The 24,762-nt window shown below is 47.2% G+C and overlaps 1 protein-coding gene across 1 annotated transcript in view; it reads right to left on the reverse strand.

The window, feature by feature from the left end:
* The window catches only part of SPATS2 (spermatogenesis associated serine rich 2), a 197,928-nt gene extending 183,508 nt beyond the window's left edge, over nt 1-14,420 (reverse strand). The window contains exon 1 of the mRNA XM_068267664.1: nt 14,260-14,420. The gene's annotated coding sequence lies outside the window, so the exon portion shown is untranslated. The remainder of the gene's footprint in view (nt 1-14,259) is intronic.
* Nucleotides 14,421-24,762: the final 10,342 nt, after the last annotated feature.

Below are 24,762 nucleotides of genomic sequence, written 5' to 3' on the forward strand. Positions count from 1 at the left end.
GACTCTGAACCAGCCCTAATTTAAAAAAAAATTGCTCAATTGCATCCATTACCCCTCTGAGCTATTGCCGAATTTTTTATTTTTTATTTATTTTTACACACACTAATTTGTACAGCACCCAGCTGCCCAAATCAGACACGCAGTGCTGGTTCCAAAAGAATTGTTGCAGCATTGCACCAAAATATACTGGCAAAGCCAGCTGATCACACTCTTTGGCCGATATCCTGTTAACTTTTCTACTAAGTTTTCTCCAAGGAGATATTTTCAGACCTTACTAATAAAATACTTTTAAAGCTCTCTGCATGCAAGAAAATATTGAAAATAAAGTTTGATAACTGACAGATTCCATCAAAGTTATCAGATTTGCAAGGAAATGTATCCTAGCTCCGACCACTTGTTTTGGCTGTTAAGGTGCGTACACATGCACTACCGCAATGAACGACTGGTTCGACGGACCCTCCCGCTGGGCGGGCGTTCCAGCGACAGTAGTGCATGTGTACAGTCTGTCAGGCAGACTAATAAGGCTGCTTCTGAATGATCCGCTAAGGCTGCTTCTGAATGATCCGTAAGATGTGAGTGAGTGAGTGAGTGAGTGAGTATATATTGTATAAGCATTGCTGGATGTCCTGATAGTACTGAGTTTTAAATTCCTCATGTATCTATGAACCCCGCTCTTTGTTTTGTAGTATGTATAACACTAGGGTTACCGCGGTATACCGGTATGACGATATGCCGTTTTACCAGTTTTCGAGAGGCAGGGCTACAGGGGGTTGGAGCAGCGGGGATGCGATATAGCGGCAGGCGAACGAACAGCAGCAAGGATAAGCAAATACTTGCTGGCAGTCAGGTCGTCCTGCACGCTATACTAGCTTTACTCTACTTCCTCTTCTTGTCCCATTTCCCTGAAACAGCGCCCCCTGGGCACTATTACAAGGAGATGATGCAAGAACAGGAAGTAGAATGAAGCTAGTACAGTGTGCAGGACAACCCGGCTGCCGGCAAGTGAGTATTTGTTTTGTACCTCCTGCTACTGCGTCCCCCCCTGGCTCTCTATGCCGCGGGCACCAATCCTGACTACACCTATCCCTGGCTCTCTCTACTGCGGGCACCAATCCTGACTACACCTATCCCTGGCTCTCTCTACTGCGGGCACCAATCCTGGCTACACCTATCCCTGGCTACCTATGCTGCGGCCACCTACTACTGGGGTGGGGGGGGCACATTATTTAATGTAAGGGGGGCCTCCGGGTCCAAATAATTGTTTAATACTGTATACCGTGGAGTTTCATACCGTTGCAACCCTATATGACACTACGGAAGAGGTTAAGTGCTATACAAGTTAAAAAAAAAAAAAAAAAAAGTATATATTTTTTTATTTATTTTTTTATACTTTGAAGGGATACTTTAGGTAGTCCCTCAAATTACATAGAAGTAGTAAGATTGTACATAAAGATTGTACCATTAATAGGTGCCTGGCAAACAAGCATCATGACAAACATGCATATGAAACTGGCAAACATGCATCACGGGCCTGTAGCAGTCACAAATCTACAGATGCAGCTCTTCTAAAAACGCTCTACTTACAAAAGCCATACTGGAAGAACAGTGCAAAACCAGTGCTAACCTGTCATAGAAATAAGAAATGGTTAATACCACTTCTAAAACAAGAGCAAAGCTGCCACACTGGGGGATGCACTGTCAAATGACGGGGTGTCAGAGGTTGTGTCAAGGATCACACTTGTGTACCAACAGGTAAAAGGTCCACACTCCAGAAAAGATCGGGCAACGATTCAGTAAAAAAAGCTCTATTGTTTTATTACCCACATGGTTGAATTAAAGCAACCCCGAGCCTAAGCTTGGGTTCATAATAACCTGAAGAGAGGGGAACCTCAGGATCTTATTGAAGCTTCCCTCAGTGGTCCGACCTCCCGTCGCTGAACACATCGAGGCTGCACTCCTCTGTTCCATGCGGGGCTATACAGTAGCCACGCAAGAATTGCTGCGCTTGTGCAGTAACACTGAGCCCGCAGCTCCGTTTACTGTCTTGTCGCTACGCCAAAGGAAGAGAAGGGGTGCGGGCGGTCCTGATACGATTAGCAGTATTATGCCTTCAGAAGGGCCACACTCAGCAACGGGGGACATTAGAGCACCAAGGGAAGCTTCAATAGGCTTACCTCTCTAAGTATATCATTTTGTACCCCAGCTTCCACTGGGATACACTTTAGTCTTTCACTCCATTCACACCTCTTCCTTGTAAAGCCCAGACAGAAGTTATGGAGCCACATACTTTTATGAAGTACAGTATCTGGACTGATTAATATCAAGTCCACCCTACCCTAGGAAGTGCTCCAACTGCTGTGATTTTACCATTAAAATAATATTGAGTCCCCTTTGTCTGTGGTAAAGCCGCCACATCTTACCTTACTTAGGGGATTCTCTCACAGACTGCACCAATTCTGAGAATCCTACCTATTTCCTCCAGTTTTAGAAGACAAGACTTTTGTATTATACTTTTCTCCTGGCGGACACAAAGTGCCAGAGCTGCGGGCACTAAGGCCCGCTCAGTAGGCAGTAGCAGTGTTAGGGAGTCTAGCCCATGGACTCCTTACTGAATAGAGGCTGGCTTACAGAACAGGAAGAGCCGATATTCAAACCCAGGTCATCTGTGTCAAAAGCAGAGCCCTTAACTATTACACTATCCAGCAACCCCAAACGCTTTCAGGAAATTTAAACTTCTTAAAGTGTACCCAAGACAATAAAAAGAAAATATTTTATACCTCCTCCAACCCCAGTCAGGGCTAATCTGTCGGTCTTCCCACGCTGCCTGGATTGTCCGCACACGCTCTCCCGTCGCATTCTGAATAGGCACAGAATTCTCCCATCTCCCGAGCCGCCTAGCAGATGATCCAGGCAGTGTGTGAAGACAGCGAAAGACCCATGAGCCTGAAGGAAGTTACAGGTTTGTATAAAAATTCTTATCGTCTCAGTTTTCCTTTAAAAACGCATGAGATGCTTCTGCATGATCTCTAGAAACCTAAGGTTTTGCTCTCAGACGCTATTGATAAATATCTGCCCCACTGTGTGCTGATGTCTCATTGTTATAATGATAGCCATACATGTGTCAATAAATCAGCAAGTGGTCAACTAATCCTCAGTAGCTGAGCAAACAATTAGCTTGCACCACGCAATATTAAAGCGGTATTGTCACCATACAAATCTAATTTCAACAGCAACTGGTCTGAGTGTATTAAGTGATAAAGATGCTAACCCTGCAATCAAAACTTGCAAAACGTTTTCTGCTGTTATGGTTTTCAGTTATCACATACTTTAAGAGCACTGGTCCTAGAGCCAAAGAGTAGAATGCTGGGAGTTCTTTTTATCTATAATATATTCCTCCTCTTCCATTTATTTCCCTGCCTAGCTGCTTGTCAGAAACACCCTCTGAACACTTGTGTTTACAAGCAAGGCTGAGGTGACTCAGTGATTGGATGTGTAAGAAAAAAAAAAAAAAAAAAAAAAACAGTGAAGTTGCTAGTATACACGTCAGTGGGAGTGTCTGAAGACTCTGGGAGGAGGGCAGCTAATGAATACACAATGAGTAAGAGAAGGGAGGGGGTGGAAACAAGAGTCAGAGAGGATATGATGTCAGGATTAATTTGGCAAGATGGCCACTGCCTAGAATAGAATTTTCTGCTTTTCCTTTATAAAATTCACGGGAATCATTACAAGGATAGCACGATACATCTGTTATGTAAGTAGAAGTAGTATTTATCTACTTATATATGTGTTTTTATTTCTAGGTTTGCGTGGGTGTCGCTTGTTCTTTAAAGAACACCTGAAGTGAGAGGGAAATTAAGGCTGCCATGATTATTTCCGGTGTTTGCCTGGCTGCCCTGCTAAACCTCTGTCTCTAAAGTTTTTAGACATAGGGGGAGATTTATCACCGAATTACCGACAGTTTTTTCTTCTTAATCTGTTCTAACTGGCAGGGAGAACAGTTCTGCATTATAAGACCCTTCTTAAACCCTAGTTAATAGTGGCAATTTCGCATGAATTTCTAGAGCTGCACTACAGTTAAAGAGACACTGAAGCGAGAATAAATCACGCTTCTTGTCTCATAGTCAGCAGGGGCATGTGTGCCCCTGCTAAACCGCCGATATCCCGCTGCTAAACGAGGGTCCCTGACCCCCCAACCACCCCCCCCCCCCCCCCCCCGCAAAATCTATGAACAACTTGGTCATAGATTTTGCTGCTCTTGAGGCAGGGCTAACGGCTGCAGCCTTGCGCCTCGCAGCGGCGCATCGCCGCCTCTCCCCCGCCCCTCTCAGCGAAGGAAGACTGAGAGGGGCTGGGGAGAGGCGGAGATACGCGCTGACAGACGCGCAAGAGGCAGGGCTGCGGCGGTTAGCCCTGCCTCAATCCGGAAGAGGGGATGCGCAGCTCGGAGGGGATTTCGGGGGGGTAAGGGACCCCCGTTTAGCCGCAGGATAGCAGCGTTTTAGCAGGGGCACACATGCCCCTGCTGACTATGAGGTCTGAAGCGAGATTTATTCTCGCTTCAGACTCTTTAAGATGTAGAACTGCAGGCTAGACATGATTTGTGTGGTGCCCCTCCCCCCTGCTGAATTCCTCCTCAGAGCCTGATTGTGAGAAAGCGCGGAAGAGCCGCCGCAAGTACTCAGAGTGAGGCGGCTGATTCCGCGTCTAGCATGGCATCTGGAGTGTTTAGGCACGCACCCACTAGCGGGACGGAACGCGGAGAAACCGCCGCATGCCCAGCGGTCAGGGCGGCGGAATCCGCGTCCGACGCGGCAGTCGGTACGCATAGGCCTACTACTGGCACAGTGGCTGAGCGCGGGGAAACCACCGCATGCTCGGTTGGCGGTGCGGCTGCCCCCGCGCTCGAACAGGCTGACACATTACAACACATGTCTAGTGTGGCTGGGACTGATAGTCCACACTGGCTCAGGAAGACACACGCGCGCACATAGAGGCAGGGCCTTTATGACAGTCAGAAGGGAGTCAGCTGATCAAGCCGGTCAGCTGACAATTTCAGCAACTTCCATTGGTCCAGCACTTAGGGGAGGCGCTAGTGTATATATACTGGGTGCTGGTCATTCCTCTGGTGTCTGGCGTTGTGATCACTACGTGGTAGTACTCAGACCTTGTCAGTATCTGTGTTATTAGACAGTTTCCAAGGTGTTGATGGCCAAGGATCTCACACCTTAGCTTAGACATTGTTGATTATTTGTTATGACCTTCTGCTTTCCTGACCATTCTTCTGATCTTTGATTGTGTACCTTATCATTCTGATACTCTGTTGCCAAACCTCGGCTAGTGTCTGGATTCTGCTCCTGCCTCCTGTCTCTGTACCTTATCTGGCCGTGTGTTTACGACCTGGCTTGTCCGACCTCGAGAGCTCTCTCTTCTGTTGGGAGATAGCTCGCAGATCTGTCAGTGACACTTCTCCATTGGTGTCACTCACGCTCTGTCCTACCCACTGTCAGTCTGACTCCTCCCCGTGGAGAGTCCAGACTACGGAAGGAACCAGTTGCCGAGCAGTATTCCCATCAGCCTGTCTTCCAGGTGCGATCCTCAAAGTATTACTATTGTACCAAAACACTCTTATCACTCAGGTGTCCAGAGGTTAGAGATATATCTGATTATCGGTGATACTGCAGATCATCAATAATCTGGTATATATCTGCATTCTCGGTGATACTGCAGATCACCGGTAATCAGATCCTCTCTGTGTTACACCGATCGTTACACTGATGCTATCAATACAGCAGGTGTGTTGGTCACCTCAGCAACAGCAATTCCCCTCACACACTGCACTGTCTGAAAGACCTTCCTAGCTCCTCCTATTTTACAACAGTTTTAGAAGGAATCTGCACTATCTAATGATTTTTTAAGATGCCTGTGACAGTTCTGCACGTATTTCTAAAAACCTACCAATATTTTGTCTCAGACACTCTTGATAAATCTGGCCCAGAAAACCTGAACAAGCATGCAGATCAGGTGCTCTGACTGAAGTTTGACTGGATTTACTGCAGGCTTGTCACAGGTGTGTAATTCACATACTACTGTTTGCATGAAAGATCAGAAGAAGAGTCAGGCAACTAGTATTTAAAAAAAGAAAAGACATGGCAGCCTTAAAGGGACACTTAAGTCAAAAAAAAAAAAAAAAAAAAAAAAAAAAAAAAAAGAGTTTTACTCACCTGGGGCTTCTAATAGCCCCCTGCAGCTGTCTGGTGCCCTCGCCGTCTCCCTCCGATCCTCCTGGCCCCGCCGGCAGCCACTTCCTGTTTCGGTGACAGGAGCTGACAGGCTGGGGACGCGAGTGATTCTTCGCGTTCCTGGCCACAATAGCGCCATCTATGCTGCTATAGCATATATCATATACCATATAGCAGCATAGAGGGTGCTAATGTGTCTGGGAACGCGAAGAATCACTCGCGTCCCCAGCCTGTCAGCTCCTGTCACCGAAACAGGAAGTGGCTGCCGGCGGGGCCAGGAGGATCGGAGGGAGACGGCAAGGGCACCGGACAGCTGCAGGGGGCTATTGGAAGCCCCAGGTGAGTAAAACTCTTTTTTTTTGTTTGATTTAAGTGTCCCTTCAATATCCCACTCATTTCAAGTGTCCTTTCATCACAATCAATCTAGTACCAGTTGAACTGCTGCTCCCAACAGTGTTGTACTAAATGCAGTAGGGAACTATGCAGTTATCAATCTCCAATTAAAACCACCCCTTCCACCTGCTTGATGAAAAAAAAAAAAAATTACTGCCATGTCTAATCACGATTTCATTCAATCTGTCCTGAACCAGTGAGAGTCAACAAATGGGCTTGGAGAGGTCAAAAGGTCACCCATAAGGCCATTTAACTCCTTAGTAGCCAAATAAAACTTTATTTGGCTGCAGGGCCAAAATTGTCCTGCTACTGGTTAAAGAAGACCTGTATCTAAAAAAAAAAAAAAAAAAAAAAAAAAAAAGGGCCCTGGGGGGTACTTGCCTCAGGAGGAGAAGCCTTTGGATCAGACTGAGGCTTCCCCCTCCTCCTCCATCCCACCGTGGTCTCGCTGGGCCGCTCCAAACAGTGGCCATGTAAATATTTACCCTCCTGGCTCCAGCACAGACGCAGTAGCGCCTCTCAGCTTGGGATCAGGCGGAAATAGCCGATCCCAGTCGGATCTGCTCTACTGCGCAGGTGCCTATGCATTAGAGCGGACCCAACTGGGCTATTTACACCTGATCTGAGAGCCGCTACTGCACCTGCGCTGGAGCCGGGGAAGGTAAATATTGCAGACGCTACTGTGCCTGCGCCAAATCCTGACATTTTTGGCTGTGGCTTCGGAGGGGCCCAGCGAGACCACTGTGGGGTGGAGGAGGATAGGGGAAGCCTCAATCGGATCCAGAGGCTTCCCCCTCCCGAGGTAAGTACCCCCCAAGGGCTTTTTTTTTTTTTTTTACAGAGTCTCTTTAAGTGTGCTTTCCCTAGCCTGGCAGGCACGGCATGTGGCGGCAACAGGAAGCTCCCATACATACCTGTCCGGACGGCTGGATTGCTTCTTCCTCCACTGCAGCGCGTTGTACTCCCAGCAGGTCTCCTCTGTTTCCGATCACATGATATGTCATGTAATCGGGTTCCAGGAGACCATGTCGGCGGTACAGCACCACCCAGTGAGTCTCTTCCATCTCCCCTCTTCCACCAGCGGTTGGCGCAGTACCACTGACAGTCTCTAGGATCCTTATCACATGCCACATCATGTGATCGGATGTGACCGGGATCCAGAAAACCTACCGAGAGTTCAGAGCCAGCTGTGGAGGAAGGCAAGAAGCCGTCTAGTGCAGGTAAATATAGCTTCTTACTCCTACACACTTGTTTGGCTGTACTAGGCAGCTAAATGAGATATCCCAACAGAGGCTGCCACTGCAAAAGCAGCTTCCAACGAGGCATCTCGTTTGAACCAGCTAAAAGGTTAATACAGCAACACAAACAATGCAGAAGGCCTATATTTGTGCACATAGTGCAACCCTCCCTCCACCAGCTTGACTGATGCTGGGAAGGGAATTAAAGGATTACATCTTTCATGACAAATTCTGGTACTTTTACTTGTCATGTAACAAAATGCACTTAATTACCATTTATTGACCATACTGTTCAGTTAAATGGCAACATTTTTATATTTGCCTGAAGCTCTGTTCTAAATATACAATCCAGCTCAATACTCAGATCGTTATATGCGCAAATTAATCCCAGTCTCCTTCCGGTATTCATGCTGTCCTTTATAGGCTGCAGTAGCAAATGTCAAAATAAAGTATCATTAGTAAACTGGAGAACTTGGAAACCTCATGACCACCATCTAAAATACAGTAGGCTTGCTTTTGGCAGAAACCTGTATGCAGTAAACCATAGGAAACAACACGTTTAACTTTATGTTCACTAACTGGAATTGTTCCACGCCCCCAAGCAACCCAAAGCCAATATGTAAATAGAGTTTTTGAACATTTGTATTTGCTTGTTCACTGTTCATCCAAATGACCATACCTGGGCCTTTCAACCAGTTGCATGGCTAAAGGTGTTGCTCAGTTATCACAGCTAGGTAGTGTCATTCGTTCACCAGCTGCTTTCAAAGGAATGCACTACAAATTGAATGTAATGCTGGGAATACATGATGAGATTTTAATTCGATTTACTGTTCCATCTAAGTTTCCATCGATTTTCGGATCGATTTTCTTATCAATTTGCATTCACTTCTGTGAGAAATCGATCAGAAAAAAAGTAAAATAAGATCAGACATGTCGGAAATTATCGAACCATCTATCGGCTGGAAAAAAAAACCCTTATGGTCTATTCCCAGCATAAAGCCCATCTCAACCCTTGAAGCGATCTTGCTGCCAGTGTTAAATTGGGCTTTAAAGTGCATCCAAAGTAGAAAACCAGAACTAGGTGTGCGCCACTAGCCATTCATGGAGGCATTGCCACTCCCCTTTGAAAACCAGAGCATCACAAAGACCACATTTGCCAAGGAACCAGATGTCACACTATGGGAGTCTGCCAATCATAACTAGAAATGCTGTCATACAGCAGGGAAATGTCATTGTTGCAGTGCATGCCCCATAGGCTCTATCAGTGTTCTCCCTAGGCTCTTTTAGCCAGGTCCCCCACCCAGCTAATTTTGGTCAGCACCCAGCTGTCATTGGCTCGCTTTCTCATCCTCGCCCCCCTTCCCCCATGCTGTAGGCAGAGCTGTGCCTCTCCTGCATCCCCCCGGCTGCACCCCACCTAGCTACTTTTTCATGCCACCTGGCTGGAAAAAGTTTCTGGGGAGAACAGCAAAAGTTCTTGAATACCACAGCTAGTACTTATAATACCAACTACCAGAAACAAGCTTTAAAGGACAACTGAAGTGAGAGGTATGTGGAGGCTGCCATATTTATTTCCTTTTCGGCAATACCAGTTGCCTGGCAACCCTATTAACCATCTTCCTCTAATACTTATAGACCCTGAACAAGCATGAAGCAGATCAGGTGGTTCTGACATTGTCAGATCTGACAAGATTAGCTGCATGCTTGTTTTTGGTTTTATTCAGACACTACTGCAGCCAAATAGATCAACAGTGCTGTCAGGCAACTGGTATTGTTTGAAAGGAAATCAATATGTCAGCCTCCATATTCCTCTAACTACAGTACAGTTGTGCTTTAAAGGAGTCATCAGAGGGAAAAAAAATAAAATAAGTGCTACTTACCTGGGGCTTCCTCCAGCCCCAAGCTCCCAGCATGTCCCTCACCGCAGCTCTGTCACGGTCCCCTGCGATGACGTCAGGGTGACCTCCAGGTCAGCCTGTACTGCGCCTGTGCGAGCGGTGCTGTCAATCACCGCCACGTGGGCCGGAGCAGACTTCGCAGGCGCAGTAGTTCTGCGCCTGCGCAGTCCGCTCCGGCCCAGGTGGCGGTGATTGACAGCGTCGCTCGCACAGGCCGACCTGGAGGTCACCCTGACGTCATCGCCGGGGACCTGGGCGGAGCTGCGGCGAACGGCTGTGGGGAGAGCTGCGGTGAGGGACATGCTGGGAGCTTGGGGCTGGAAGAAGCCCTCGGTAAGTAGCACTTATTTTATTAATTTTCCCTGATGACTACTTTAAGGTCGATTTTCAAACATGCATTTTTCCACGATTTTTGGGTGCTATCGGTGGGAGTGATTAGCATTTCCAGGACAAAAAAAAAAGCCAAGGGAAGTTTTCTCAAATGTGAGATCATATAACAAGTCACATAGCACTGTGTTTGGCATGCAACTTGAATGCACTCCCATTCATTTAACTCAAATGCAGGCAAACTGCAGCATTCACTGCGTTTGCAGCTGAGCCAAAAATGGATTGCACCACTCTGTACAGGGCACAGCGAATATTATATTTATCATAGCACCCTTGCGGTCAGCAAGTCACATGCGCTTCAGAAATAGGCTCAAATTGCATGCAGAGTAGAAGGGCCCTAAGCCTCCTTTTTTAGACACATTTTATACTGTGAAAGTACAAAACAGCATCCATTGTAAAAGCAGCATTGTAACGTTCAAATAAAAGCATACTGGTGGGACTGCGCAAACGTATTATTTATTTCTCAACTCGAGTTCAGAGCGGCCTCTTTCTAGAGGAACAAATCTTTAATGACGTCAGCCAAGTCTCCCATCACAGAGAAAAAGGAATGCTGGAGCTGTCGGATACAGCACACAGCTGCTGCAGGCCACGTGTACTAACATAATGAGCTCAGGTCATGTGACCTGGAACCAGACTGCTGTGGGATCGCTTTGTCACAGCTGGAAAGTTCATACCAAACTTCCATAATAGCTTCCAAAAAAAAAAAAAAAGTAACTTTGCTGCTTCTAATTGCATATTTTATAATGACATTGAAAAGTATGGTTGAACATTAAAATTCCTATCCAAGCTTTATAGAAAATATGAATGCACTTTTTTTTACCTACAGTCAAATATCTCTGAAATATTAAACTGCAGAGAGTACAGTATTGCTCCAAAATAGAGAACGTTCTGTGACCAATAAACATAACCAAGAATTACAAAGAACGAAGACTGTTCTTAGAAATAAAGAATTTGGATAGATGCATTAAAGCTGACTCCTAGTGAATACCACCTAGAAAAGTCCACTGCTCTGTTTGGAATTGAAATGTCTCATTTCATGCAACTCAGGCACACATCACAATCATCCATTCAATGCTGTCTGACGCTTTGCCACAGTGTTGCCTCACAGCAATCTCCAAACAAGTACAGCAGATTATCTAGAATCTAGATCTCTCTCCAGCTCAACAAAATGTAAATTGGAAGCCACTTGTACAGCATCATTCCCAACATTTTCAAATAATCTGCATCTGCACTTTGCTGCTACTCCTGCATACTTGAAATCACCGTCATACCTAAAGTGGCTATAGATGTGATTTTTTTTTTCTTCATTGAACACTAAAATGATGTATTAATATACATTGTCACTACTGTATATAAGTAAAGAATATATAAATGTGTGATGAAGATTGAGATTTCCAAACCTAAAAGTTTTACCAAAGATGCTTCCAAGGGCATAATGCTTTGCATTGCCCTATATCATAAACAGTATGCAAGAATTCTGCTTTTAACCCGGTTTTGTTTTATTATTAATGATGGAATCACTGTTTCCTTCTTCAAATGCATAAATATACTGGAAGCTTGCTTCCATATAGACTAGGATGTACGCTTGCTAAGGCCATTGGATTGCAAGCTCCTTAGTGACAAAACCCAATATAGATTTTACTCAAAGGCCTACCGGAAATTCAGAAAAGAAAACTCACGGATACAGTACTTCTTTCTATCATTTTACTTGAAAAAAAAAAAAAAAAAAAAAAGTTTAAGAACTGGAAAAGGGATGCTGACTGGGTCATGGCCCTCTAGATCATAGGTTCTCAACGTGTGGTACGCGTACCCCAGGGGGTACTTCTGAGGGTTTTAGGGGGTACTCGGGCTTGATATACTTAACCAAAAATAACAAATTTAGAGTTTTAGAAAAATGATAAATCTTATTTAAACAGCACCAAATTAGTATTTTAGCTCATTAAAAGCAATAGTAAATGATTGGAAATGGTTTAGAACCAATTATAATGTACTACGATTAAATATACATTTGTCAAGGGGTACGTGTGATAATGTTTACTATGCTAGGGGGTACTTGGCGAGTACAGGGTTTTAAAATGGGTACATACCAATAAAATGTTGAGAAACACTGCTCTAGATTATAAGACTTCGGGCAGGGTCCTCCTTATGTCTCCTACCTGTTCACACACCTCCATTACCGTACACCCATCCTATGGATCTGAGTCAACTCGACTTGCCTAATCTCCATGCTCCCATCCAGTGACTGACTAAGCACTACATTGTACTTATACTGTGCTACGTGATCTGTTTTTTTCTTGTATACCTGTATTGTCTTATTGCTGTATGTCACCCCTAAATATTGTCTGTAACCTTAACTAATGCCCAGCGCTGCGTAATATGTTGGCGATTTATAAATAAATCTAAAGTAAACACAGGCAACATCTTTAGGATTTTTTACAACCTATCAGAATTTGCATCCCATAGGTTAGTGTTAGGTAGAGGAGATGGGGAAGTTAGTGTTAAGTTAGCCACACACAATACAATAAAATGATCCGATATTACGGCAATTCGATAAAAACAATCAGATCTCCTGAAAAAAAAAATTGAAAGCTTTTTTTTCCATTCGACTGAAAAATCCAATCGGATTTCCCATTTTTTTTTTTATCTATCCGGAATGCCAGATATTTTTCTTCAATTTCTCTTAAGATTGTATCCCCATATTGTGTTAGATTGTCAATTTATTAATATACACACCCAAGCAATTTTCTCAGAGTTTCCAATCATGTTTATCATAATTGGGGAAAAATTTAACATAGGTGTGTGGTACATTGTAACATTTCAAAAATATGACCAGTCAGAAAAATGTATTGCAATTCTTAAATTGAACAGATATTTAAAAAAATTGTATGGTGTGTGGCCACCTTTAGGCAGAGGAAAGGGGGAGGTTAGTGTTAGGCAGAGGATGGGTGGAGGGCAGTTGTTGGCACAGGATGGGGTAGGTTAGAGTTCAGCATGGGATGGGTGGAGGACAGTATAAGGCACAGGATAGGGTAGGTTAGAGTTCGGCATGGGATGGGTGGAGGACAGTATAAGGCACAGGATAGGGTAGGTTAGAGTTCAGCATGGGATGGGTGGAGTCCAGTATAAGGCACAGGATAGGGTAGGTTAGAGTTCGGCATGGGAAGGGTGGAGGACAGTATAAGGCACAGGATAGGATAGGTTAGAGTTCGGCATTGGATGGGTGGAGGACAGTATAAGGCACAGGATAGGGTAGGTTAGAGTTCAGCATGGGATGGGTGGAGGGCAGTTGTAGGCACAGGATAGGGTTGGTTAGTTTGGCAGAGGATGGGTGGAGGGCAGTTGTAGGCACAGGATAGGGTAGGTTAGTGTTAGGCAGAGGATGGGTGGAGGGCAGTTGTAGGCACAGGATGGGGTAGGTTAGAGTTTGGCATGGGATGGGTGGAGGGCAGTACAAGGCACAGGATAGGGTAGGTTACAGTTAGGCAGAAAAGTTGGAAGGTTCATGTAAGGTGTGGTATGGTAGAGGTTGCAAAATCTGGCAAAGTTGCAAATATTTTCACTACAGGAAGAATTTTTTGCAACCTGTCAGATTTTATATCCCATAGGATAACAATGGTAGAGGTTGCAATTTCTGACAAAGTTGCAATTATTTTCTCTACAATGACATTACCCCAGTCCACTGTCTGCACGTCAAAATCTACTCACTCTGGTTAGAATAAACCCACAATATACACCCTCCCCACCCTCCAAGCCTTCCCTCCCCCTGAGAGCTGGGTAGTCAGAGCGCTGCACCTCCATCCTGCCCTGCAGCATCTTCTGCCCTTTCTCCTCCTCCTCCGCCTCTCCCTCCAGCATCCCCTCTGCAGCAGCACGCACAATGGCCGGGCACACAGCTCACACATTCCGCATAGACTGCCATGCAGGCCTGCGTCAGCCGCGTCCATCACGCTATGTGCAGACACTCAGGCCAGACGTGCCGCCGCTGGCACACAATTGAAATCCTGTGATAACCAGTGAATAGAAAGCACGCCACGAGATGCTGAAATGCAAGTGCTTCCCGATGCAACCTATCCCAGCTTCCCAGTAACAATACAAGCCTCGTACCGTTACACAGGCGCCTTCGTGGCCGGGCTGCGCTGAAGGAATATCCCTGCTCTCCGGTGCCTGCCGGGTGTTCTCTCGCAGCAGAGGCGGAGAATTCTCACACCGGGGGAAGGGCGACGCCTCAGTTTGGGGCGGGATGAGGAGATCCGACCAATCTAAGCAGCGCATTCCAATACGGGTACTGGGGGCGTGGTCTCTTACGAGAACAAAAAATTAAAAAAAATCGTAATTTACTAGGCAGTTTTGAAAGGAAAGATGGGATTGGACAGCAAGTCCGAAAAAACGAAGGTTTCCGAGCGACGGCGGGGAGTGACGGAAAGAGCCGAACATGCTGTAACATTGTTGAAGAATTGTATGGCAATTCACTTCAGGAAACAAAATGAAGGAATTATCGCAGACAGTTTCCTAAACATGAAGGGAAATGTGTGCTCCTTCTGGGGGAAATTGATTCGAAGAACAGTGTCATCATTGCCTTGCCATGTCTGCAAATCATACATCTAATCTTTCTATTATTTCTCATGCGACGTCAGATTAGATGGAGATCATTTTTGTCACATTAGATTAGTCACAGACAGCAATAAATACTAGACTATCACTATAGAGTACTTCCCTAGCAGGCATACTCCATCCTGTAAAAATGTATTTCATTCTGGAATATTCTAATTCTACAATAGTTTAGAATATTTTATTATTTTCTAGGACAGTATTTTCTAGAATAGCTTAGACTATTATATTTTAAATATATATATATATATATACATATATATATATTTTTTTTAAGATGGTCACCAAGGATCAGCAAAGTGCTGTGACACATGTAATCCTATGGGATTACTAGTCTCTTACTGTACTACTTGAGCAGCACACTGGAAAATCTCAAACGTGCTGCATGCAGCATTTTCTCAGCAATTGCGCTTTTCATTCCCTGAAATGAGGAAGGCAAGGCACAAACGTGGCAGAATCACAAAAAATGCATGCAAAATCAGACAGCCGAGGCGAACACAGCCACAATAACAGACAGTCTGTACATTCTGTGACAGATTTGCATCTAGGCCCCGTGTGTGGCATTGCTTGCCGGGCCCCATACTGCAGTCTGCCCTGTGAAGGCACTAGCGTCATGAGGGGGGTCGGGGAGTGCGACCCGCACCAGGTGGGGTGAGAGAGATTGGCAGGGCAGGGGTGATATCCACCCTGATAGCCGCCCTGAGTGCTGAGGGAGGGGGCCGCTGTAATGGAGGGGGGAGTCAGCCACCGGAGGGCAGCCCAACCTCTCTCTCCCTTCCTCTCCCCGGGCCGCGTTCCGTGCTCCCCCCTCCGACTGCAGAGTTAGCGCAGGGAAGCGCTGTAAATAGTCAGTAACTCACCTCCCTGGTTCCAATCGCCGCTCACTTGCCGCCGGTCTCCTTCTCTGCATAGATGCTTATACACACGCTGCTTCCTGTTTTCTGTAATTCTGAGTAAATCCACAATTTTGTATGCAAATATATGCATCTTGAAAATGGATCAATTGAATTCCACCTTCATTTTCACGCTGCATAACTTTGCAGACACAGAGTCTAATAATTCTGCACCAGTTCAGAACTGTTTGCAACCAGCCCTAATGTAAATTATACTCAGAATGTATAAATGAAAAGTGCAGGGACCTCTGGGACAAATAGTCTCAGGTGGTTCAAACCACAGACACACGCTAGTCTGACCTCGGCCACGGACGATAAAGACTGCCATGGCTGAGAATCTGGAGTCAGACCAAGGGTGTTCCGTCACATGATGCACATTCTCCCTCTGCCCCTTGTATAGCATCAGATGCGTCACTAGCAAGGAGGCTGATGACAGGTCTGTACAGCGTCGGCTCTACTCTGTCGCCAAAGGGAAGGTGTACCATACCTGCCAGGCAACAAAGATCCCCCAATGTGTACAGGGCTTTAGAGGTCTTCTTCACTAATTATCCTGTGCATTCGTGCCAGTGGGGAAGAGGGGTACCTATTTTATGAAGTGTCCTTTATATAACTACTATGTAGTGTTTAAAGAGAGCCCGAGGTGAGCTAAAAAAAAAAAGTAGGCGACCTGATCCGTGGGGCTGAGCGGATCAGGTAGTCGCAAAAACCTCCGCTCCCTGCTGCTCCCGTGGGCCACAATGGCCCACTTTCGTGACCTCTCGGACACGACGCTTCACTGAGAGACTGCGTGTCTGTCACAGCATGCAAGGAGGCGGGGGAGCAGCTGGATATGTGGCCAGGGAGAGCGAGCTGCCCAATGGCAGCTCAGGAAACCCTGCAGGAACGCCCCTAGTGGGCGTTTTGAACAGGGAATACTTCTCCCCTGTGTTTACCTCCGAGTTAGCGACAAATCTTGTCGCTAAACTCAGAAGCTATAGCGCAGCGATGGTAGGGCAGAGAGCAGTGGTTGGGGGACACAGAGCCATGTCATTAAAGGAGTCATCCGGGGAAAAATGAATAAAATAAGTGCTACTTAACGGGGGCTTCCTCCAGCCCCAAGCTCCCGGCATGTCCCTCGCCGCAGCTCTCCCCGCAGCCGTTCGCCGCAGCTCCGTCCTGGTCCCCGGCGATGACATCAGGGCGACCTCTTTAAGGCAGTGGGAAGTGTAAAGCAGTATTCCAGAAGAAAGGTAAGAGGGGGCCTGCCACACTACAGTGTGAAGGGATACCCAAAGTAATTTAGGACCACCATTTAGAACACACACTAAGCATATAGGGCCCGATCAAATTCACTTTTTCTCAGATGAAATCATTTTTTATCTTCTGTTTAAAATAACTTTTGCACTCAGCAATTAAAAAAAGTACCAAAAAGTAGTGAAAAATTATTATTAATATTTTTTGGAGTATTTTTTTTATTTGCTTGCTGGTGCCTTAAAAGGCATTTATAATGTGAAAATGTCACCTAGGAGAAATCTTACGGGTAAGTGTAAAAGTGAATTAGATCTGGGCCATGGTGTGAAAAGGTGGGGATATTTTACACTCCTTTAATATGGGTCAGCCATCTGCTTGATAGACCTGAAAAATGGTGATATCAGATATTAATCTGATATAAAACATATACTATGAAAGGATAGGGATAATCCTCCAGTTCTTTGTTGGGCAGCTATAAATTATTGCTCTTTGTGGCTTCTCTAATCCTTATTCCAGATCGATTTCCAGTCATACAACCGTGACACACAAATACATGGACTATAACATAGGGGCAGGGCCGGGACAAGGTCTACCACCAACAGAGGCTGAGCTGCCCAAGTGCGCAACCCCCCCCCCCCCCCCCCCCCCCCACATCGGCCACATCTCAGTTATTGTTCCTCTTTACAGGGTGGTGTATATAGTGAGCGGCTCCACAGGACTGCAGTTGGCACGCATACAGTAATCATCAGTAGTGGAGATCACTTGAAGTATTTTTTTTTGCTAAGAGTTTTAGGTAGCCAGGTACAGGTATAGGTGCCCCCTGGTTAGGTAGCCAGGAACAGGTATAGGGGCCCCCTAGTTAGGTAGCCAGGTACAGGTATAGGTGCCCCCAGTATCACTCCAGGTATAGGTTCCCCCAATATAGAAAGCCAGGTATAAGTGCCCCCAGATTTCATTCAGATACTTCATATTCTCCTATATCTTCAAAACATACTAATAAGTCAACTGGTTTTCCCCCAAACAATCCTATAGTGAAAATATTAGTCTATGACTATGGCAGCGATTAGATTGTGAGCTCCTCTGAGGACAGTCAGTGACATGACTATGTACTCTCTACAGTGCTGCAGAAGATGTCATTGCTATATAAATACATAATAGTAATATAGGGTATTAGACTATGACTATTGTAGGATTAGATTGTGAGCACCTTTGAGGATAGTCAGTGACATGACTATGTACCCTGTAAAGTGCTGCAGAAGATGTCAGTGCTATATAAATACATAATAATAATATGGTAGGACATTAGACTATGGTAGGATTAGATTGTGAGCTCCTCTGAGGACAGTCAGTGACATGGCTATGTACCCTGTAAAGTTCTGCAGAAGATGTCAGTGATTTATAAATACATAATAATAATAATAATAATATGGTAGGAGATTAGATTAGGACTATGGCAGAGATTAGAAAGTGAGCTCATCAGAGGACAGTCAGTGACATGACTATGTACTTTGTAAAGTGGTGCGAGTAATGGATGCGACAAAACCCCTGGTGCTGTTGCCCCAAGTGTATAAATGTGCCCCCATGTGTGCATTTATATATTACCTGTCCTGTGCCGTTTACCACACGGTGCCCATACATCTTCAGCTTCTTCCTGTTCCATTTGTGGCTCACATGCCACCAGCATATAGAGTGTGACGCATGTGTGATGTCACGTGCTAAATGCCAGCGGTGTGTGAAGCGCAAATGGAGGAGCGGAAGACGTATGGGCACAGCACGGTGGGCAACACAGGACAGGTTATGTATAAATACACACTGGGGGGCACATTTATACACTAGGTGGTGGCGGCGGACTTGTCTGATTCCCAAGAGATGTCATGCTAAAATCGATGGGGAATCGGTCTGAGCTGTATGGGCCCCTGCAGATCTCTCTCTAATCAGATTGGATTAGAGAGAGATTTGTCTCTTGGTGAAATCTGCCCACCATCGTTAGATGTATGGCTGCCTTTACTCTAGCATGGCAGCATTAGGACACTGCAGTGTCATTTCTGTAAGTCCAGGTCCTTATCAGTTCTAGGAGTGAAGGGGGGTAGGGGGAAGTACAGAAGCCTTTACAGCCTGTCTCCCTGACTTCCAGAGCACAGGTTCAGGATGGAGGAAAGGGCGCAGGGCTGCTCTCTGTCACATACACACACCACACATACCTTTCTCCTTCCCGTTAGAATTCCATTCTCCATCAGCCAGCCATGCGTGAATGGGCGGCTTCCTGGGGGAGCAGTTGGATGATGGGAGTTAAAAAAACAAACCAGACCAGCTGAGCGCCTTTTACTGCTGTGCTAGGAACTGTCTACCAATCTTACTAATCTAAACTATGTATGACTCCTTATCAGTTGCAGTCTTTCAGAACAACTGTGCAAAGAGCTTTTTATCTCCCCTCCCTTAGCTGTGTCTCTCTGCCGGGACAAGGTCCTCCAGCACCCAAGGCTGAGACACCAAAGTGCGCCCCTCCATCCCTCCCACCCCAGCCGTCACACACTAATTGCTATTAGACTAAGAGGGCCACAGGGCCCACAACCTCCCCAACACCTTAATCTCTAGTTATCTGGCATGCAATCACTGCCATGTATCCCCTTTTCTTCTTTCTTTCTGCTTCAAACACAATTAGGAATGACAGCTGAATGAATTTTGCGCCCCCTCCTACACTGCGCCCTGAGGCTGGAGCCTCTCCAGCCTATGCCTCGGCCCGGCCCTGCATAGGGGTAACCACACAAATGAGATTAGGATTAGATTAGGCCCACCCAACACTAGAACAGGTTCCAGGCTTCCAACACTAATGTAAAGCTAATATCATAATCAGAATTATTTATTTCACCAAGTACAAGTACAACGCAGGTTGTACCCAGAATTATTTTTGGCACATACAGAGTCGGTGATAGTATGGTAACAAATACATAGGTACAGAATATATATGGAGTAGGCATATACTGTACACATCATATAGATAGTGGAGAAGGACCAGAGGAGGTGGTCTGAGAGCTATGTGAGTAGAGCAGCCATGCATCCGCGGCGCTTGACTGCTCTACTGCTCTGAGGTACCGAAGAGTTAGGTCCAGGCAGTGGTGTAAGGGTCAGGGATGGCATCAGGATCAGCTGGTAGTCGGCAGCTGGGTTGCAGTGGCGGCCACAGGTTTTCTGCTAGAGAAGGTTCAATCCAGATGGAGGAGGGCATGGCTTCCAGGAGGCATGCGCTGACTGAGGCGGGTGGGAGGCAGGGCGGATGGCTGAGGACTGCAGGGCTGTTATGGCTGGCTGACTATCTAGAGGAGCAGGCCACTGCTGTGCAGGCTACTGATGCGGCTACCTGGCAGATAGATGAGGTGGAGTCTTGTGCCCAGGTCCTGGGAGCCCCTGAGCTACCACCCAGAGTGAGGGAGCTGAAGTACATCTGCTGCATTCTGGCTGGCCAGCAATTAGAGACCCGATAGTCAGCAGCAATGGTACACAGGCCTGCAGCCCCGACCACGTGAGTGGCAGGCACATAGCTGATCCAGCTGGTCAGCTGTATCCACATGTCAGAAATGCCACCCCAGCGTCTGCAGCCTGACGTCCCCTGTGTCTCCATGAAGGGGGGAGCGCTCTGCTCTTGATTGGAGTGGAGGAGGAAGAGCAGGAGAGAGGCAGCTTGGAAGAAAAACGGAGAAGAGCCGAAGCCCTGAGTGCCATGGCCACCCTCTATGGCGCCATGAGTATTAGGGTGACAAGCACCAAACAGAGTGGGCCAGCAAAGGGTAGTGCAGATCCCACTGTTAAAGAGTCTACAGTGAAGTGATGGTCAGGCTTACAATCCTATTGGCCAAAAGGTTTTTCTTTTCACCAGCTGGATAAAAAAGGACACTTAAAGGGAACCTGAACTGAGTAAAATTTAAATTTATTTAAAATAAACATATGAGGTAACTTAAAATGAACCTTACATAGTTGCCTTGTGTGACGCCGTCGATATGACATATCGAATGCGTCATGGAGTTACGAATGCCAGTTCTTCGCAAACCAACCAAACTGACAGTTTTTGGTTTAAATACACTTTTTTTTCCCTTCGCCAAATTGCTGGAGAAATCTTTTCATGGTCAGTTAATTAGCCTCCTGTGAAAAGATTCTCTGCCAGCACAGGGGACCCCCTGAGGTGTTTATGACCTCATCCATCACAGATAAGCCTGACAAAATCCAATAAAGGCCTCTTTCTGGAGACTTGAAGGCACCGATCTCCGCAGGTTTTGTCACCTGGCCCCATGTCCTGAGAGATCAGAAAGAAGCCATCTCCCAGCTGGCTTTCCCACTGACAGTTAGGAAACCTATCTGTGACCTCACAAATATGAAATTCATCTTTTGTCATAAAGATGACTTTCCAAATAGGCAACGGCCTTTAGAACCCGCTTATTCTGAAATTCGGAACCAACCACACGATTGGATGTTTCTGAATTCAAGGTAAGCCCTGCCAAAGCAGAGATATGCATTTTGGGGTCACCGTTCACTCTAAACCCCCCAAGTTTGGTATCAACGTTCTTGATGAATTCTGACAAACCTAAAAATGTTATTAGATTTAACATAACTTGTACGGTTTGCAGATGAGCACACTTATCATGACTCAGGTAAATTCTTGCCTCTATGAGAGGGGCAGAGACCTCCTGTTCCAAAGAGGTGTGTGATCCACGCCCCCTAACCCCTCCTTGCTGGAGTGGGGGCTATAACCACAGAGAGCCCCAAAAGCTCTGAGTCCTTTACCTTCAATCTGATGCCTAGTAACATCCTGGCAGCCCGCAAGCAGAGCCGGGACAAGGTCCTCCAGCACCCAAGGCTGAGACACCAAAGTGCGCCCCTCCATCCCTCCACCCCAGCCATCACAACTGATTGCTATTAGACTAAGAGGCACCCCACGGCCCCCAACACCTTAATCTTTAGTTATCTGGCTTGTAGTCACTTCCATGTATCTCCTTTTCTTATTTCTTTCTGCTTCAAACGCAATTAGGAATGACAGCTGAATGAATTGTGCGCCCCCTCCTACACTGCGCCCTGAGGCTGGAGCCTCTCCAGCCTATGCCTCGGCCCGGCCCTGCCCGCAAGGACACGGGCCAAAACCTCCATCTTGGAAATTCTCACAAAGGCCTGTTGGCCGCATGGCAACCGCCATTTTGGGACTTTCGCCAAAGACTTGCGATTGCCGCATGGACTACCAATAACGGTATTTGAACTGTATATAATCAGACCAGGGGCGTAGCTAAAAATGACTGGGCCCCATAGCAAAAAAAAATTATGGCCGCCCCCCCCCCCAACGACCTTCCAACCCCATGGACCTCGGACCTCCCACCCAAACATTTTGTGGGGAAATCTGATTTCCCCACAAAATGCAACTAGATTGTCGGCAGATTTCCCTACAATATGCAACCAGATTCTCTGCAGATTTCCCTACAATATGCAACCATATTGTCGGCAGATTTCCCAACAAAATGCAACCAGATTGTCGGCAGATTTCCAAACAAAATGCAACCAGATTGTCGGCAGATTTCCACACAATATGCAACCAGATTGTCGGCAGATTTCCACAGAATATGCAACCAGATTGTCGGCAGATTTCCCCACAATATGCAACCAGATTGTCGGCAGATTTCCCCACAATATGCAACCAGATTGTCGGCAGATTTCCCCACAAAATGCAACCAGATTGTCGGCAGATTTCCCCACAAAATGCAACCAGATTTTTTGCAGATTTCCCTACAATATGCAACCAGATTGTAGGCAGATTTCCATACAATATGCAACCAGATTGTCGGCAGATTTCCCAACAAAATGCAACCAGATTGGCGGCAGATTTCCCCACAAAATGCAACCAGATTGTCGCCAAATTTCCCCACAAAATGCAATCAGATTGTCGCCAGATTTCCACACAAAATGCAATCAGATTGTCGCCAGATTTCCCCACAAAATACAGTATATGTAGTTAGGTCTATAGTGGGCTAACATTAATTACCTGGAGGGAGGGTGGTTGGGCAGGCTGGTACACTATTTGCGGTGCAGGCGGCACTGCACTGGGTAGGCAGTTAGATAGCTGGGTGGGAGGGTAGGCAGATAGGTAGACAGGTGGGCAGTTAGGTAGCCGGGTGGGAAGTTAGGTAGAAGGGTGGGCAGTTAGGTAGCCGGGTGGGGAGTTAGGTAGCCGGGTGGCAGGGTGGGCAGTTAGGTAGCTGGGTGGGCAGGTAGGTAGCTGGGTGGGCAGGTAGGTAGCCAGGTGGGAGGGTGGGCAGTTAGGTAGTGGGCAGCTAGGTTGCCGGGTGGGAGAGTGGGCAGTTAGGTAGCCGGGTGGGCAATTAGGTAAACAGGTGGGAGGGTGGGCAATTAGGTAGCCGGGTGGGAGGGTGGCCAGTTAGGTAGTGGGCAGTTAGGTAGCCGGGTGGGAGAGTGGCCAGTTAGGTAGCCGGGTGGGAGGGTGGCCAGTTAGGTAGTGAGCAGTTAGGTAGCCGAGAGGTTGGGCAGTTAGGTAGCCGGGTGGGAGGGCGGGCAGTTAGGTAGTGGGCTGTTAGGTAGCCGGGTGGGAGAGTGGGCTGTTAGGTAGCCGGGTGGGAGAGTGGGCTGTTAGGTAGCCGGGTGGGAGGGTGGGCTGTTAGGTAGCCGGGTGGGAGGGTGGGCAGTTAGGTAGCCGGGTGGGTGGGCAGTTAGGTAGTGTGCTGTTAGGTAGCCGGGTGGGAGGGTGGCCAGTTAGGTAGTGGGTAGTTAGGTAGCCGGGTGGGAGGGTGTTCAGTTAGGTAGTGGGCAGTTAGGTAGCCGGGTGGGAGGGTGGGCAGTTAGGTAGCCGGGTGGGAGGGTGGGCAGTTAGGTAGCCGGGTGGGCAGTTAGGTAGTGGGCTGTTAGGTAGCCGGGTGGGAGGGTGGCCAGTTAGGTAGCCGGGTGGGAGGGTGGCCAGTTAGGTAGTGGGCAGTTAGGTAGCCGGGTGGGAGGGTGTTCAGTTAGGTGGTGGGCAGTTAGGTAGCCGGGTGGGGTGGTGGGCAGTTAGGTAGCCGGGTGGGAGGGTGGGCAGTTAGGTAGCTGGGTGGGAGGGTGGGCAGTTAGGTAGTGGGCAGTTAGGTAGCCGGGTGGGCAGTGAGGTAGTGGGCAGTTAGGTAGCCGGGTGGGAGGGGAGGTAGCCGAGTAGTTAGTGGGGTAGGGGCCCGACCCTTATCCCCCCTGCCTCACCTGGGGTCACCCCTCCTTCCATCAGCGGCGAGAGAGCGGCCGGCATATACAGGAAGCTCCGGCGGGGTAATCAGCCTCTAGAGGTTCAGCTGCCTCCAGGCTACGGTGTCCCCACTGTATTGCTGCTCGCAATAAACCAGGAAGTGGTGCGAGCAGCAATACAGTGGGGACACCGTAGCTCGGAGGCAGCTGAACCTCTAGTGGCTGATTACACCCGCTGGAGCTCTCTGTATATGCCGGCCGCTCTCTCGCCGCTGATTAAAGGAGGGGGGACCCCAGGTGAGGCGGAGGGGGGGGGGGGGGGCGCCAAGGTGAGGGAGGGGGGCCCCGCCCGACCGGACGGCCAGCGGAAAAAAAAACCAAAAAAGTCCTCTCAGGCAGCTGCGGGCCCCCTGTGACGTAGCCCTGCCGCGGGGCCCCGTAGCAGCGCTATGGCTGCTATCCCCAATGCTACGCCACTGAATCGGACATTCTGTTTCTTTTCCTCTCTTCCCTCTGTCAAATCAATCTGTTCTAAAGTAAGCTGTGTGTATGTAGTTTAGAAATAAACTAACGATTTTATCGTTCAGTCTTGTGCCTTTTCTGGTCATCTGATTGCTGCTATAACGAATCTGCCCTCTGAAGAGTCAGTCATACTACCGCATTGTTTTATGATTTT

This window comes from Hyperolius riggenbachi, chromosome 2 (assembly GCF_040937935.1).
Source record: "Hyperolius riggenbachi isolate aHypRig1 chromosome 2, aHypRig1.pri, whole genome shotgun sequence".
Classification (NCBI taxonomy): Eukaryota; Metazoa; Chordata; class Amphibia; order Anura; family Hyperoliidae; genus Hyperolius; species Hyperolius riggenbachi.